General features: G+C 43.1%; 1 protein-coding gene across 2 annotated transcripts in view; it reads right to left on the reverse strand.

The window, feature by feature from the left end:
* FSTL5 (follistatin like 5) overlaps positions 1 to 13344 on the reverse strand; it is a 777648-nt gene that overhangs the window by 262310 nt on the left and 501994 nt on the right. The gene's annotated exons all lie outside the window — the stretch shown is intronic.

The following is a 13344-nucleotide window of genomic DNA, read 5'->3' on the forward strand; positions in this document are numbered from 1 at the left end:
ATGCCAGCCAGCATGGCCCCTTGAGGTAAAGGGAGCAGTGAAAGGGTTTATTCCCCTCCCCCCTCTCCCATCAGGGGACCACAGCTGGGGTCTCACTGGCCAGGGTGTAGCTGGCCATCAGACATTTGTCCCCCTCCCCACTCCAGTGGCAGAAACAGGGGCATGGTCAGTGCCAGCCACTCTGGCATTACCATCCACCTGCCTCATCCACAGTTGTGAGCCTGGGGCTGTGGGGCTGAGCTGAGCTGACCAGAGCTGACCAGCAGGCACTGCTGAGGGCGGCCACACAGGGGCCGGCCCAGGCTGGGCCATGGGAGCTGGGACCTTGGCTCAGTCTGGGGAGCATGAGTGGCTGGCTGAGTAGCAGGCTGCCACCACATGGCTCTGGGTGAGTGGGTGGAAGCTTTAGCCCCACAGCTTCTGCCCAGTATGTGGAGGTCTGGCTCCAACTGCTTTCCACCCACCCCAACAGCACGGGAAGGCAGAATGGGCAGAAGGCAGCCAGAGCTCCAGGTAGTGGGCAGAAGCCACCAGGATAAAGCTTCCACCCATGCAGAGTGGCACTGCATGGTGGGGCAGGTGCAGGAACCACAGGTGGAGGTGAGGGAAGCAGAACAGCCCTGCCAAACTCAGCCTGCATGCAGATTCCCCTCACATCCAGCAGCTACTCCCCCTCATGCTCTCATTCCCACTCCTGCCATGCCACTCTAGGTGGTGAGGTGAGAGCAGGGTAGCTTTAGCTGGGCGGTTTCTGCTTAGAGCAGGGCTAAAGCTCAGGCACAGGAGAAGGAGTGGGAGGGGGAGTAGCTGCTGGAGATGAAGGGAAGCTGTGTACAGATTTGTTTGACAGGGATATTCTGTTCCCCTCACCTCCAGCTGTGGTTCCTGGTCCTACCCTGCTGCCAGCACCACTCTGTACGGGTGGAAACTTTAGCCCGGCATCTTTTGCCCAGTACCTGGAGCTCTAGCTCCAGCGCTAGCTACCCTCCACTCACTCTGCCCGCTTGGCGCAATGAGCAGCCCCTGCAGCGGCGGCACGTGTAAAGAGCCAGAGCTCTATTCACCAGGCAGAAGCCACTGAGCTAAAGCTTCCACCTGCTTACCCAGAGCTGCGTGTTGGTGGCAGCGGCAGTTGGAGGCAAGAAAGGCAGAAGATCCTTGATGGTCCTGGCCAGTGCACAGCCTGTGGTGTGGATGTAGCCAGCGGGTGCTGCACAGGAGAGAAGTGCGATGGGGGCTGCAAGCCCCTGTGGTGGGTGACTGTTGGGCTGTGCACCTGCCAGTGCCTCTGAGACAGTCCATGCAGCCCACTGCTCAGCCAGCCACCACCCATATCCCCCAGCCTGGCCGCTGTACCCCAGCCCAGGTTGGCCCCTGTGCATCTACCCTCAGCAGTGCCTGCAGGACAGCCTGAATCAGCCCTGCAACCTCAGCCCCAGGCAGATGGCAGGGCCATGCTGGCTGGCTCTGGCCAGGCCCGCCCCCCCACCATGCAAGTAGAGAGCAGGGAGAAAGCTGGGCAGAGCTCAGCTGGGGTCCCCGTGCCTGAGAGGGGCAACAAGGGAGTTTAGTCCCTCTCTGTCCTCTTTCATCTTAGGCACCACCCAGCCAGTGCCTGGCCCTGGGGACAAGCCTGGCAAGAGCTGCTTCCCCCTTCTTCCCCCAGGTACAGCTTGGTTTGGGCCCCTGCAGGCCAGGGTGGGGGTTTAAACCCAGCCCCCCCCATTATACTTAGCAGCCTGCCAGGGCCTGGCCACACCCCCCCAGGTTAGCATCCCTCCAGTCTTACAGCTGCTGAGAAAGGGAGGGGGGAGAGAGCTGCTCTAGTACCCCCAGCTTCTAGTCTGAGCCACTGCAGGCATGTGCCTGCATTTCCAGAATTAAAAGTGAATGTTTGTTCACTTGCAGATCAGTTCAATGCAGGTTAGACTAAGCTGCAAAGATTGAATCAATTTAAGCTGGGGTCTTTTGAATGTCTGTCCCTAACCTCTGAAACCTGCCTTTGAATTTGATGTGAAGTCAAATCTCCCCATCCTCATTGCACTTCTTTCCTTTCCCTCATATCATCCTAAATATCTTGGTGCTTTCATGTGATGCTTCCATGCTACTGTATGTTCTATATGTCATGAATGCACAGTGAAAGCAAGGTTATAAAGAGAGTGAAAGAAAATACTCTTTATTAGATACCAGACAAAAATCACCACTACCAATAACCTGGCTGTGCAGAACCTAACTCAGCATATATAGGTCATGTAAGAGATTTTTGTGAATTGGAGGCCCTGCAGATTACAGGATTAATTTAAAAAATGCTACCACAATGTAGTATATTTCATATCAACTTAATCCCTTTATGTCAGTCCTTGTGCACAACAGGGAACATTTTTTTTTAGTTTATTAATGAATGATTAGTAATTGATCTAGACACACTAGTTTTTTCCTTGACATGCTCCGCATGTTTTTATGGTGGAAATAAACCTGGAAGGAGTTGCACATGCTAATCCCACAAAGATAACAAAGCTGCCCAATATACATACTAGGGATGTGTGAAACAGCATCGTTCTGCTTCGACTTCTGTTTTGGCATTTCCATGGAACAGTATTTTATTTCAAGTTTTGTTTCATTTCAAAAATCACTGTTCCATTTTGTTTTGTAGAAAATGTTTTGGTGTTTTGATGCTGTTTCGCCCATAGGGTACAACAAGGAATCATAAAAGGTGGCAGGCAGGCAGATTGGGGACTCACCTGCACCCCCAGGGGGGCTGTGGGAGCTGTGCCAGAGTCCTCCCAGGGGTGCATGCCACCGATCTGCCTGCCAGATGACAGATGATGACAACATGCACCCCCGGGAGGACTCCAGCACAGCCCCTGCAGCCCTCCCATGGGTGCCGATGGGCATCCAATCTGTGCGTGGCAACAGTGATCTTCCCAGTGCTGGGTGTGGGGTGCACCCAGTGCCGATCTGTCATCGGGTAGGCAGATCAGGGGCATGCACCCCCAGGGGGACCCCGACACAGCCCCAGCAGCCCTCCTGGGGGTGCGGGCAAGCCCCCGATCTGCCTGCTGTATGACAGGAACCGGGTGCTGCTGGCTGGAACCAGTGCTGAAGCCAGTAACCTGGCTTTGAAACTTGAAATGTCTTGAAACTTTCAAAACATCTTGAGTTCCCTTGTATTATTTTGAAGCTGTTTCAAAGGCTTTTGCTTCATCACCCTATCTCAGCAAACAGGCCTTCTTAGAAACAGCAGGGAAGAGGACCTATAGGTTGGCAGGCTGGGTGAACATGGATAAGATTGAGCTCAATTTCTTAGACCATTGCTTTTTTTTTTCTTCTTGTATTGTTGCTTTTTCAACTAAGTCTTAAGCCTCTGCAAAGTGGAAAAAGGAGGCTGGAAGAAGAAATGATTTGAGGGTGCAGTTAATTATAATATTTCTGAGTTCCTTCCAGCTCTAAACTGCTGTGAATGTGTGTGTGACAGTCTACATGCTGAATGGAAAACGATGGAGACAGACGTAACTGTTAAGTAGAAAGGATTCTGTAAAATGGTGCCTCTGTGGGCAGAGTTGGGGGAAGGCGATAGGCGGGTATTTGGAAGAGGTGGGGGTTGTCATTCTCTTGCTCTCCCGTATAGGTTTGGCATACCTAAGGGAGGAGGTTGATCCTGAAGTCTGTGTGTGTTTACCTCTGACTACAAGCAATGCTTGGTTGTACACCAGGGAAGTGATGAAGAGCTATTAGTCTCATACAAGTGATGGGGGCAGTCTAATGGATTCCAGATGAGAACAGAGCTCAGCTATCAAGTGGGAGCAGGCCAAGCATCACCAGCTCATCCAAAGTGTAATATATCAGAATGGAGAAAACCCTTGTTAAAAACCATGTGTTTTCTCTTCAGAAAAATGTTTTCAAGAATACCTATAATTCAATGCAATCTGTAACACTGAAAAGACAAAAAAATTGCTTGTCAAAAATACCTGCAAAGGACAAGTATCTTAAGAAAGAAAAGGAAGAAGCATAAACCAAGAAACAAGTACACACCACACATAACATCCATGACAAAGATGCTTTATAGAAAGGATGAGGCAAAAATACACTCAGGACAAGGATCCCCTTGTAAACACATTCAACTAAAAGAATGCTCACATAGAGGTACATGCATGTGTGTAGGGAAATAGGAGGGGGTGAGGGGGAACAAGAAAGAGAAAGAAAATATCTATCTATTAAATGCATAACCTTTCGGACATTTATTTTCACCTTGCAACTATACATCCTTCTCATTTGTCTTTTACCTTTTCTGCACTTTCCTTTCCCCCAATAATAAATCTTATTGTCCTGCCCTGCATTGCTTTTAGTATTCTGACATTTCACCTTTCTCTCACCAGTGCATTTGTTCTCTTCCCTGCATCTACTGTTTGTCCTTGTTCCCACCAATTTATTTTTTCTCAATCCCACTATTTGAACCTCACCTCTTAACCTCTGTATTCTACTGCCTGATGATTCCATTATATCAACCCATGCACTCTTGAAAGTTCTCAGTTACGTTATTCAGACCTGAAGTCTAGATAATACAGTGTACACCGCTTAGTTTCCCTTGGATATGTGTGTGTGTGTGTTTTGTGGGGGTGTTTTGTTTGGGCTTTTTTTGCTTTTGCTTTTTATGATTACCCCACATATCTCTCAATTGGTTATAATGTCAGTCTGCCTGCTTGCCTGCCTTCCAGATCTTCAATTTAACAAATGAATTTCCCTCCTAAGGAGAACTATTGCAATGCAATCTAAGCCCCGCCCCAAACATCAAGGATAAAAATAATAGTAATAAAATAAATGTTATTTTGTTCAGAATTGAAATACCTATAAAGTTATATATAATTAAGTAATTTTCAAACCATAGATCCTTGACACAATAAAGTTATAGCTACAGATGCAATATCTCCAGTTATATTGGTACACACACTTTTTTTTATTGGTGCATTAAATACTTGGCAGAATATGCATCATAATATCTAATAGGTCACTCACCAGACTGCTGTCAGAGATTCAGCTAATGGATCTGCAGAAGTTTTAAGCCTTTTAAGTCCAAACTGGATATAAGGACTACCTTTTGGTCATGGGGTAAAGACACCTGGGACTGATGATCCGACTTTCTGTAGAGCCTAGTCCCAGACACTTATCACAACTTCAAACTGCTTTTTCTAGCAGCCACCAACGGTACAAAACATCTGGTTTATTGTTGAAGTGTTCAGAATGTATGTCATAGGTGTTAATAAACAGACATCAGATATAGAAAAAAATATGCACAAAGCTTATAAAGACACCATTATTTTCTGTATAAAGAATAAAAAGCACCAGCTTGTGCATATTTTGAAAAACAAATGTCCTAAACACTGTGTTCCTTACAGTAGTTAGCCTTTCTGCTGGAAAGACAAGTAGTTAACCTTTCTGCTGTGCTCAGCAAGACAGTATTTTTCTGAGCTTCATTGGGTCTTGGTGCAGATAACTCCCCCTTAGCTTAAGCTGCTGAAGAGGACAAAAAGGGGCAAATACATGTCTATTGTCTTTGTACACCCATCAGCTTCCAACAGGTAATAAGATATTTCTATGAGGTATTCATGTTAATAAAGCAGCATTCCCTCCACTGGCAACCTAATTCTGTGTAGAAGCTATACTGAACCCCTTTTAAAATTTCAGTTGAAGATGGAAGGCAAAAGGTAGAAAGAAGCCGAATACCAGCTTTTGGAGTTTGCAGCCTGAAAGAGTTCATAAGTTCAAACAGCATCCAAAAGAATGAACATATTTCCCCAGTCATCCCAATAATCCCTCTGTTGTCATCATCTTCTACACCAAGGCAAGGGTGGTGCCTGCATATTAAAAAACCGTAGTTGAAAATACATGAAAAACCATTCTTCACATGCGGGATGAGAGTATCTCTTATTGAAAGAGTGACAGGAAGCCTACATTTTTCATAACTCCCATGAACAAAATTGGGAGGAAAATGCACAAAAAAGAGTATTAAGGTTAAAGCAGTGATTGAATCTGAATAACAAAGAGAAAATTAAAGGGATAAAAGAATCATTACCAGTTTTAAATGAATGGCTTGCTAATAATTCAAAACTTCTAGCCTGGTTCTTTAGAATTTTGGAATTCCTTAACTGCTCCCTACTCTTTCAAAAGATAACTCCCAAGTGAAAAGAAAATTGAGCCTTTTCATTGTGTGCATGCAATAGCACATTTTAATAAATAATTCCTTTTTTAAAAGAAGAAATAGAAGTCCATTTCATCCTTGTTTAAAGTAATGCATACCTGTAACCCTAAAATAAAAGCAACAAAGGGTGCTCCTAGACTTAATCTTCCCATAGGAGTCATAAAGTCAGAGTAAATCATATGGCCAAGCTGGGAATTAATATAATAGAGTTTATAATGGCAGCCCTTCTGAATGAAACCAAACAGAGTCAGGGAAAAAAACAGCTGTGTTATTTTTGTTTGCTTGTTTTGTTTTTAGAAACCACTACATTATTCCAGTGGAGCCATGAACAAAATATTGGTACATATCAATCCACCCATCCTACTACAGACCATATAACAATTTTTTGACCAGAAAATAGGAATGATTCTCTTAAAAATGGGATGGGATGCTTGGGGTACTGTAAATGAAGCAGGATTACAAGATGCAACAGAGCTGTTCAGAAACTTCAGTGGCATCATCCCCTATTGAGGTATGCAGTTCTAAGAAAATGTTTTGCAAAGCAGTTTTGTGCACTCACTTGCTCTCGTTGTCCCTCAAAAAAGAAAACTTTAAGAAATAGGTAAGTTCTGGTGATATTCAAAAGCCCAGCTTTTTAAATTTTGAAATGACATTTTAATGGCATCTACTGTAATCACATTATACAATATGTATTATGTGTTATCAATTCAGCCCCAACATCTTATCTTCAGTTTTAGTCACTCTTAGTCCTGCCCTCCCAGCTTGCCATCTGCTCAGTGTGTGTGTCTACACATGACACTACATCGCCATAGCGATACACTATGGAGACATAATGTTGGTGGGCACAAACCGTGATGCCAACGCTACATTGCCATAGCGACGAGCTACCTCGCTATAGCATGTCACTACAGTGATGTAGCTGCTAAAAATAAATGTGCACCGCCTGGATAGCTGTTACTGCACCACCATTTAGTACATTCTAAAGCGAGTATTAAATGATGGCACAGTAACAACTGCACTATGGGAGACAGGTGTAGCTTCATCTTCATCCAGTCCCCAACTCATTCCAGGTAAGGATGAAGACTGCATACCCTGGGTTGGAATAATGAAAGAGAGGGGCTCTGGACATCAGGGAACTGAGGTACAGAGAATGAGACCCCAAAATTGTGAACATCTGGCTTTTTACCTTGAGACACACAAGGTCTGAGCTTTCAGTTTGCTTAGCAACCTATGGTACTTTGTCTGAAGCATGGCTTGCACTGACTACTTACTGCTCTAAGTGCTCAGCACTTCCGTAGTTCAGAACCCTAGGTCCCATGTTGGAATCCTTAAACTGAGGAAAACCTGGTTTAAGAAACAATACTGCATTGTGCCACTCAGAAACTCTGTTGCAGAGGCAAGGGGAGATCCAATTCTCTGGAGTGGCATTCAATTGTGTTAAACACAAGGTCCTCATTTGCCTTGTAGTAATTCCCTGCATTATTCTGTGCATCCCTTTTAACTTCCCTAGATGAGGCAGAGACCCGACATACAAAAGCTTATTTCAATATCCAGAGCACTGCTCATTGAATGAGGATGGGAAACTGCAGAACATAATTAAAAACGAGTATATCAAAATGTATATAAGATTTTAACCTAAATGTCATTGTTTGTTTTTAAAAACAATTTCCTAAGAAATTAAATCATCAAATAATCTAATGTGTAGTCATAGTGGCCCTGCAGAAATTAGACTCTAAATCCATAGAAGAGACCTCTAAAAATGAACAATAAGATAACTCTTAACAGTAGTAGTGAGTTAATTTCTCTCTGTGGATGAGTCACTAGAAGTTAGAAACACACATTACCACTGATTTTTACAGTTATTTATAGACAAAAGAAAATGTAGAGATGAGAGACTACTGAATCCAGTTCCTGTTTCTTCAAGGGACCATAGGGACCATGCTGTAATCTATTTAAACCAGCCAGCTCACATACCAGTAGCAATCTACCCATGATACAGCAGACCTCAGCACAGGCTAATTCACTGAGAAGAAGAATAAACAAGCCGATGCTGATCTCTGTGATAAGGCAAGCAGATTGCCACTAGAAGACTGGCAAAGCAGATAGACTGCTTGCTTGGCTATTTCTACACTTCACTGCATACTCCAGTATATACATACCCCAAATTTGTTTTCTGTTGATACAAGAACTACCTACCTTGCAATGGATGTTTGCAGCTTCTTATTCCTACAGGACTTTCAAATCACTTGGCAGCCAAGGACAGAAACAGTGACGTCTGTAAAATTTCCTGTTCTTATGAGTAATTCATATCCCTAACCACCACACACAAAAAAACAAAAACCTAGCGGACCAAAATAAGGAACTCAATTAAATGTACAAATTATGTCACTATTTTAATTCAGATGAAGCCTTATCTATATCTACTTAACTCTTAAATATCGAGGCAGTATTCTAGGTACTTAATTAAACAGCAGTCTGGAAAATATTTGGGTTAAATTATCATATTATTACACTTAAGTTATTATTCTGTTGTTTTGCTAAGAACTTAAAATGACATTCAAAAGAACTTCTAAAACTTTTAAATGTCTAAATATTTCTCTCTCTAAATGGTCTGTAATAAAAGCAATTATGCAATATTAACACTGAAATTTAATTCTCAATCAGTATATCATGGTGTGAAAAATATTTTTCTTTGCATTTTCAGTGACAACGTGATTAAACATTCCAGTCAATAGGAAATATTCTAAAGACCATGAGATAATTCTGAAAGTTGTGAACCTTTCTGCTATGCTTTCTAGATACTTCCAGGCCTTCGCTATAAATGAACTGAGGAATTAATGACTTTTTACTAAATTACATTTCTGCAGGTTAATTTAGTATATCTGAACCACCTGTTTGCAATGCATCTTTCTTAATAAAAGAAAAAAAGTACTCTGCAGTATCTTATACCAACATAAAATATAGAACAAAATTTTGCTGCTGGCTAGATAGCCTTTTAAAGTCAGTGAAATTTCTGACTATAAGAAAGGGTTGGATATGGACAAGAATGGCCAGTAGGTATGACCATTCACAGAATAATACTGATAGAATTTAACAAGTCCAACATCATAACTGCTCATAATGTTGCTGGACTTCTTTCCTCGTCTAAAGATATATTTAATATAAACCAGATTAATTTAAAAACATGGCTGAGCCTGTAAATCATGTGCATGTGTTAGTTTGTGATAATTACTTTTGACCTAATCTATCGTAAAAGATCTTGGTGTATTTATCATAGTATCATAGTTGGTAGGGTTGGAAGGGACCAGAGCAGATCATCAAGTCTGACCCCCTGTCATTGCAGGAAAGAGTACTGGGGTCAAATGACCCCGGCAAGGTGATCATCCAGCCTCCTTTTAAAGACCCCCAGGGTAGGCGCCAGCACCATTTCTCTTGGAAGTTGGTTCCAGATCCTAGCTGCCCTGACCGTGAAGTAGCGCCTTCTGATGTCTAATCTGAATTTACCCTCTGCTAGCTCGTGACAGTTATTTCTAGTCACTCCTGGTAGTGCTCAGGGGGGCAGGGACTCCCCCAATGCCTGCTTGTCCCCTCTGACTAGTTTGTAAATGGCCACTAGATCCCCCCTCAGCCTTCTCTTGTGGAGGCTGAACAGGTTCAGGTCCCGTAGTCTCTCCTCATAGGGCCTGCCCTGCTGACTCCTGATCATGCGAGTGACCCTCCTCTGGACCCTCTCCATGCTGTCCACATCCCTCCTGAAGTGCAGTGCCCAGAACTGGACGCAGTACTCCAACTGCAGCCTGACGAGTGTCACAGAAAGGGGGAGTATCACCTTCTTGGACCTGCTCAAGATGCATCTGTGGATGCATGACAGTGTGCGGTTGGCCTTCCTGACTGCGTCCCCACACTGCCGGCCCATGTTCATATTGGCATCAATAATGACTGCAAGATCCTTTTCTGCCTCTGTACTGACAAGAAGGGAGTTCCCCAGCCTGTAGGTATGGTGCTGGTTCTTCCTCCCCAGGTGCATCACCTTGCACTCGTCAGTGTTGAATCCCATCCTATTCTCATCCGCCCATGCCTGTAACCTGTCCAGGTCTGATTGCAGCCTATTCTTCCCTTCTACCGTGCCCACAACTGCCCACATCTTAGTGTCATTATCTAACTGGAAAAGTGATTTTATGCAAAAATCAATTCCAATGCATGTTTATTGTGTTTTCACATGGCTAGTTTGAGCAAAAACATTTTATTTAAATGGTAAGAGTTTAGCATAAACATTTTCAAGCAATTTTACTTGTATAGATCCAAATTTAATGCCTCTTATGTTTACTGCAAATACAGATGCTGAACATCAATATTGCATACTTGCAGTTACCACAGATGAAACATTTAAAATGCAGCACTTCAATCTACAAGGTATTTCTGGAACTAATCAATAATGAAATGGGAATTTTAAGAGAAGAGTTGACAACACTTCTAACTCATAATTTAATTCATGATGGTTTAGTTTTAAAAAATATAATAATTTCCCCATTTTATTTACTATGTAGCTTGATTTGCCTTTTAAATCTTAATACTCCTTTCCCAGAACCATAATAGGATGTCTAAATATTTAGAACCATTGGAATTATCAAGATTTTTATAATAATGAGACTTTGTGAAAACCATTTTCTCTTGTAGCTCTGTCAAGCAAGGAAAAACAATGCATATAATATAGTTGTCCAGTATTAAATCGTCTCATTTACAGACAGGCTAAAGAAGGGCTGAAAATGGAATGTCAGTATTTCTGGTTCAACAAAAGGTAGAGAGTGGTGACACAGGAGTGACACTACAGTTCTCCATGAACTGGAAAGTGTGGCTGAGCAGCAACTCTCTGCAAGAGTCTGAAAGGTAGAAGCCAAGTGAGTAGGAGCAGCAGTCCTATCTGACCATGGGGTAAAAATCTTTCCTGACCCCAAATACGGTGGTTGGTCTGATCCTGAGCAGAGGCTCAAGACCATCTAGCCAACAACCTCCAGCTTTAAGACCCAGTAGGAGCACTGGCATACCCCAGGGAAAATTCCCAGGCTTGGCTGCAGCCAACACATAATGCCTCTGAAGAAAGTTTAAAACACCTTGGCATATGTAGCACAAAGGGGGAAGGGGGCAACTAGTAATGCCCAGGAGCCTGGGAAATACCAATAGTAGAACATAGGCATCACTATGCCTATATCATCTCCAACCAATAGCTGTCCAACCTCTTCTTGAACACCTCCCAAGTGATGGAGAGACCACTACTTTCTTAGGTAGTCTATTCTGCTGCCTCATTAGAAATGTTTTCCTAATATTCAGTCTAAATCTATTTTGCTGCAACTTCAAGGCATGGGGTCACATCCTACTCTCTGCAGCAAGAAAGAAAGGCTGCTTTCCCTCTTATTTATGGTAGTCCTTCAAGTATTTGAACTACTATCATGTTCCCTCTTAAATACCTTTTCTGCAAGCTAAACATGCCTAGCTCCTTCAGCCTCTCTTCTTAAGATTTGCTTTCCAAGCCCTTTATCATCTCTGTTGCCAGCCTCTGGACCCTCTCTAACTTCTCCACATCCTTTTTAAAATGTGAAACTTAGAACTGCACACAGTACTCCAGATGAGGCCTAACCACTGCCAAGCACAGAGGCACTATCACCTTTTGCATCTTGCACCTAATAGTTCTACTGATGCATCCCAAACCACGTTGAGTTTTGTGCAGCTGTATTACACTGAAGACTTGTACTGAGTGCGTGATCTACCAGGACTCCCAAATCCTTCTCCATGGTGCTTCATCCAGCCAGGTATCATCCATTCTGTATTTTTATTTCTAATTATTCTTCCTGAGATACAGCACCTTGCACTGAAATTCACTCTGTTAGCTCCAGTCAGCCTTTTTCCCAATCCATCAAGATCCTTCTGAGTTCTGCTTCCATCCTCCAACATGTTCACAATCATTCTGTTTTGTGAGCATTTTTTTTTGTGAGTTTTTTGAGCTCAGTGACTTCTGAGTTCAATGGAGGAAATTAAGAAAATACCTTAAAGTCAAGGGAATTTGAGCATATGCTTAAAGTTAAGCATGTAATTAAGCACTCTCCATAATCAGGCTATATCTGTAAATCTTTGGACAATTAGACCCCACCTACATGACTATTTCTAAATCTGTAGAGAAAATATGTATTAAGCGGATCTGGAGACAGTATTGCTCGTTTGATCCCCCACCCCCTTCACTTAATTACATCAGGTAGGAATATCTTTATTCCTAAAAATAACAATACAGACCTTGAATCCAGATAGACAGCCTTAGGCGGCTTTAAAGCTTAAGATTTGAGTCAAACATTCCAGCTATCAGGAATCCTCACAATACTGCATTTCTACTCCCCATTATCCCCTACATCCAGGGGAATTTCCCCAGTGTCTATTCCATTCTAGACTGACTATTTCTTTAATCTGAATATTTAGGAACTCTCCACTCCATGAATACATTTCTTCTCCTCTCCTATATTGTTTCGTATATATACCATTCTCTTTCTAAATGTTGTATAGTACAATATTGCAATATTTACTATACTTATTTAGCCTTTATTTGAAACTTTAAAACCTGTGCATGATGCCATCCACCTTTCAAGGAATTTTCCACATAAATTAATGACTAATTTAGTTCTTGAGCATTTGGTAGTCTAGGCGTATGTAATGCAGCCCCCACCCCATCACTGAAGGAGAGAGTGAGCCAGGGAGCAGCTGGCCTGCTCCAGCCCCCTGGAAGGACTAACGGTGGCAGAAGACCTTTTAACAAAATGGTTGCCCACCCTATGCGTGGCCAATAATTGACATGCCTGGGGCAAAAGCAGTGGGTCAGGTGACCTTAAAAGGGAGCTAGATATTTTATAAAATCAGGCTGAAACCTCAGGAGAGGCGGGTTAAGGAGGAGGGACTCTACTCTGTGGGGAGCTGGAAGGAAGCCCCTGCATCATTAGGCAGCTGACCCAAGTAATTTGGTCTTATGTTGTAGCTCATTACCATAGCAGGAGATTGACTCAGAGCTGGGGAGAAACCTTTTGTTTGGGAGTGGAGGGTCTTTTCTTTGAACCAGAGGACCATATTCTGGCAGTAGGGGAGAGGAGACAACAAGGAAGGGTGTCAGC

This window comes from Gavialis gangeticus, unplaced genomic scaffold, assembly GCF_001723915.1.
Source record: "Gavialis gangeticus isolate Ggan-Ray unplaced genomic scaffold, GavGan_comp1, whole genome shotgun sequence".
Classification (NCBI taxonomy): Eukaryota; Metazoa; Chordata; order Crocodylia; family Gavialidae; genus Gavialis; species Gavialis gangeticus.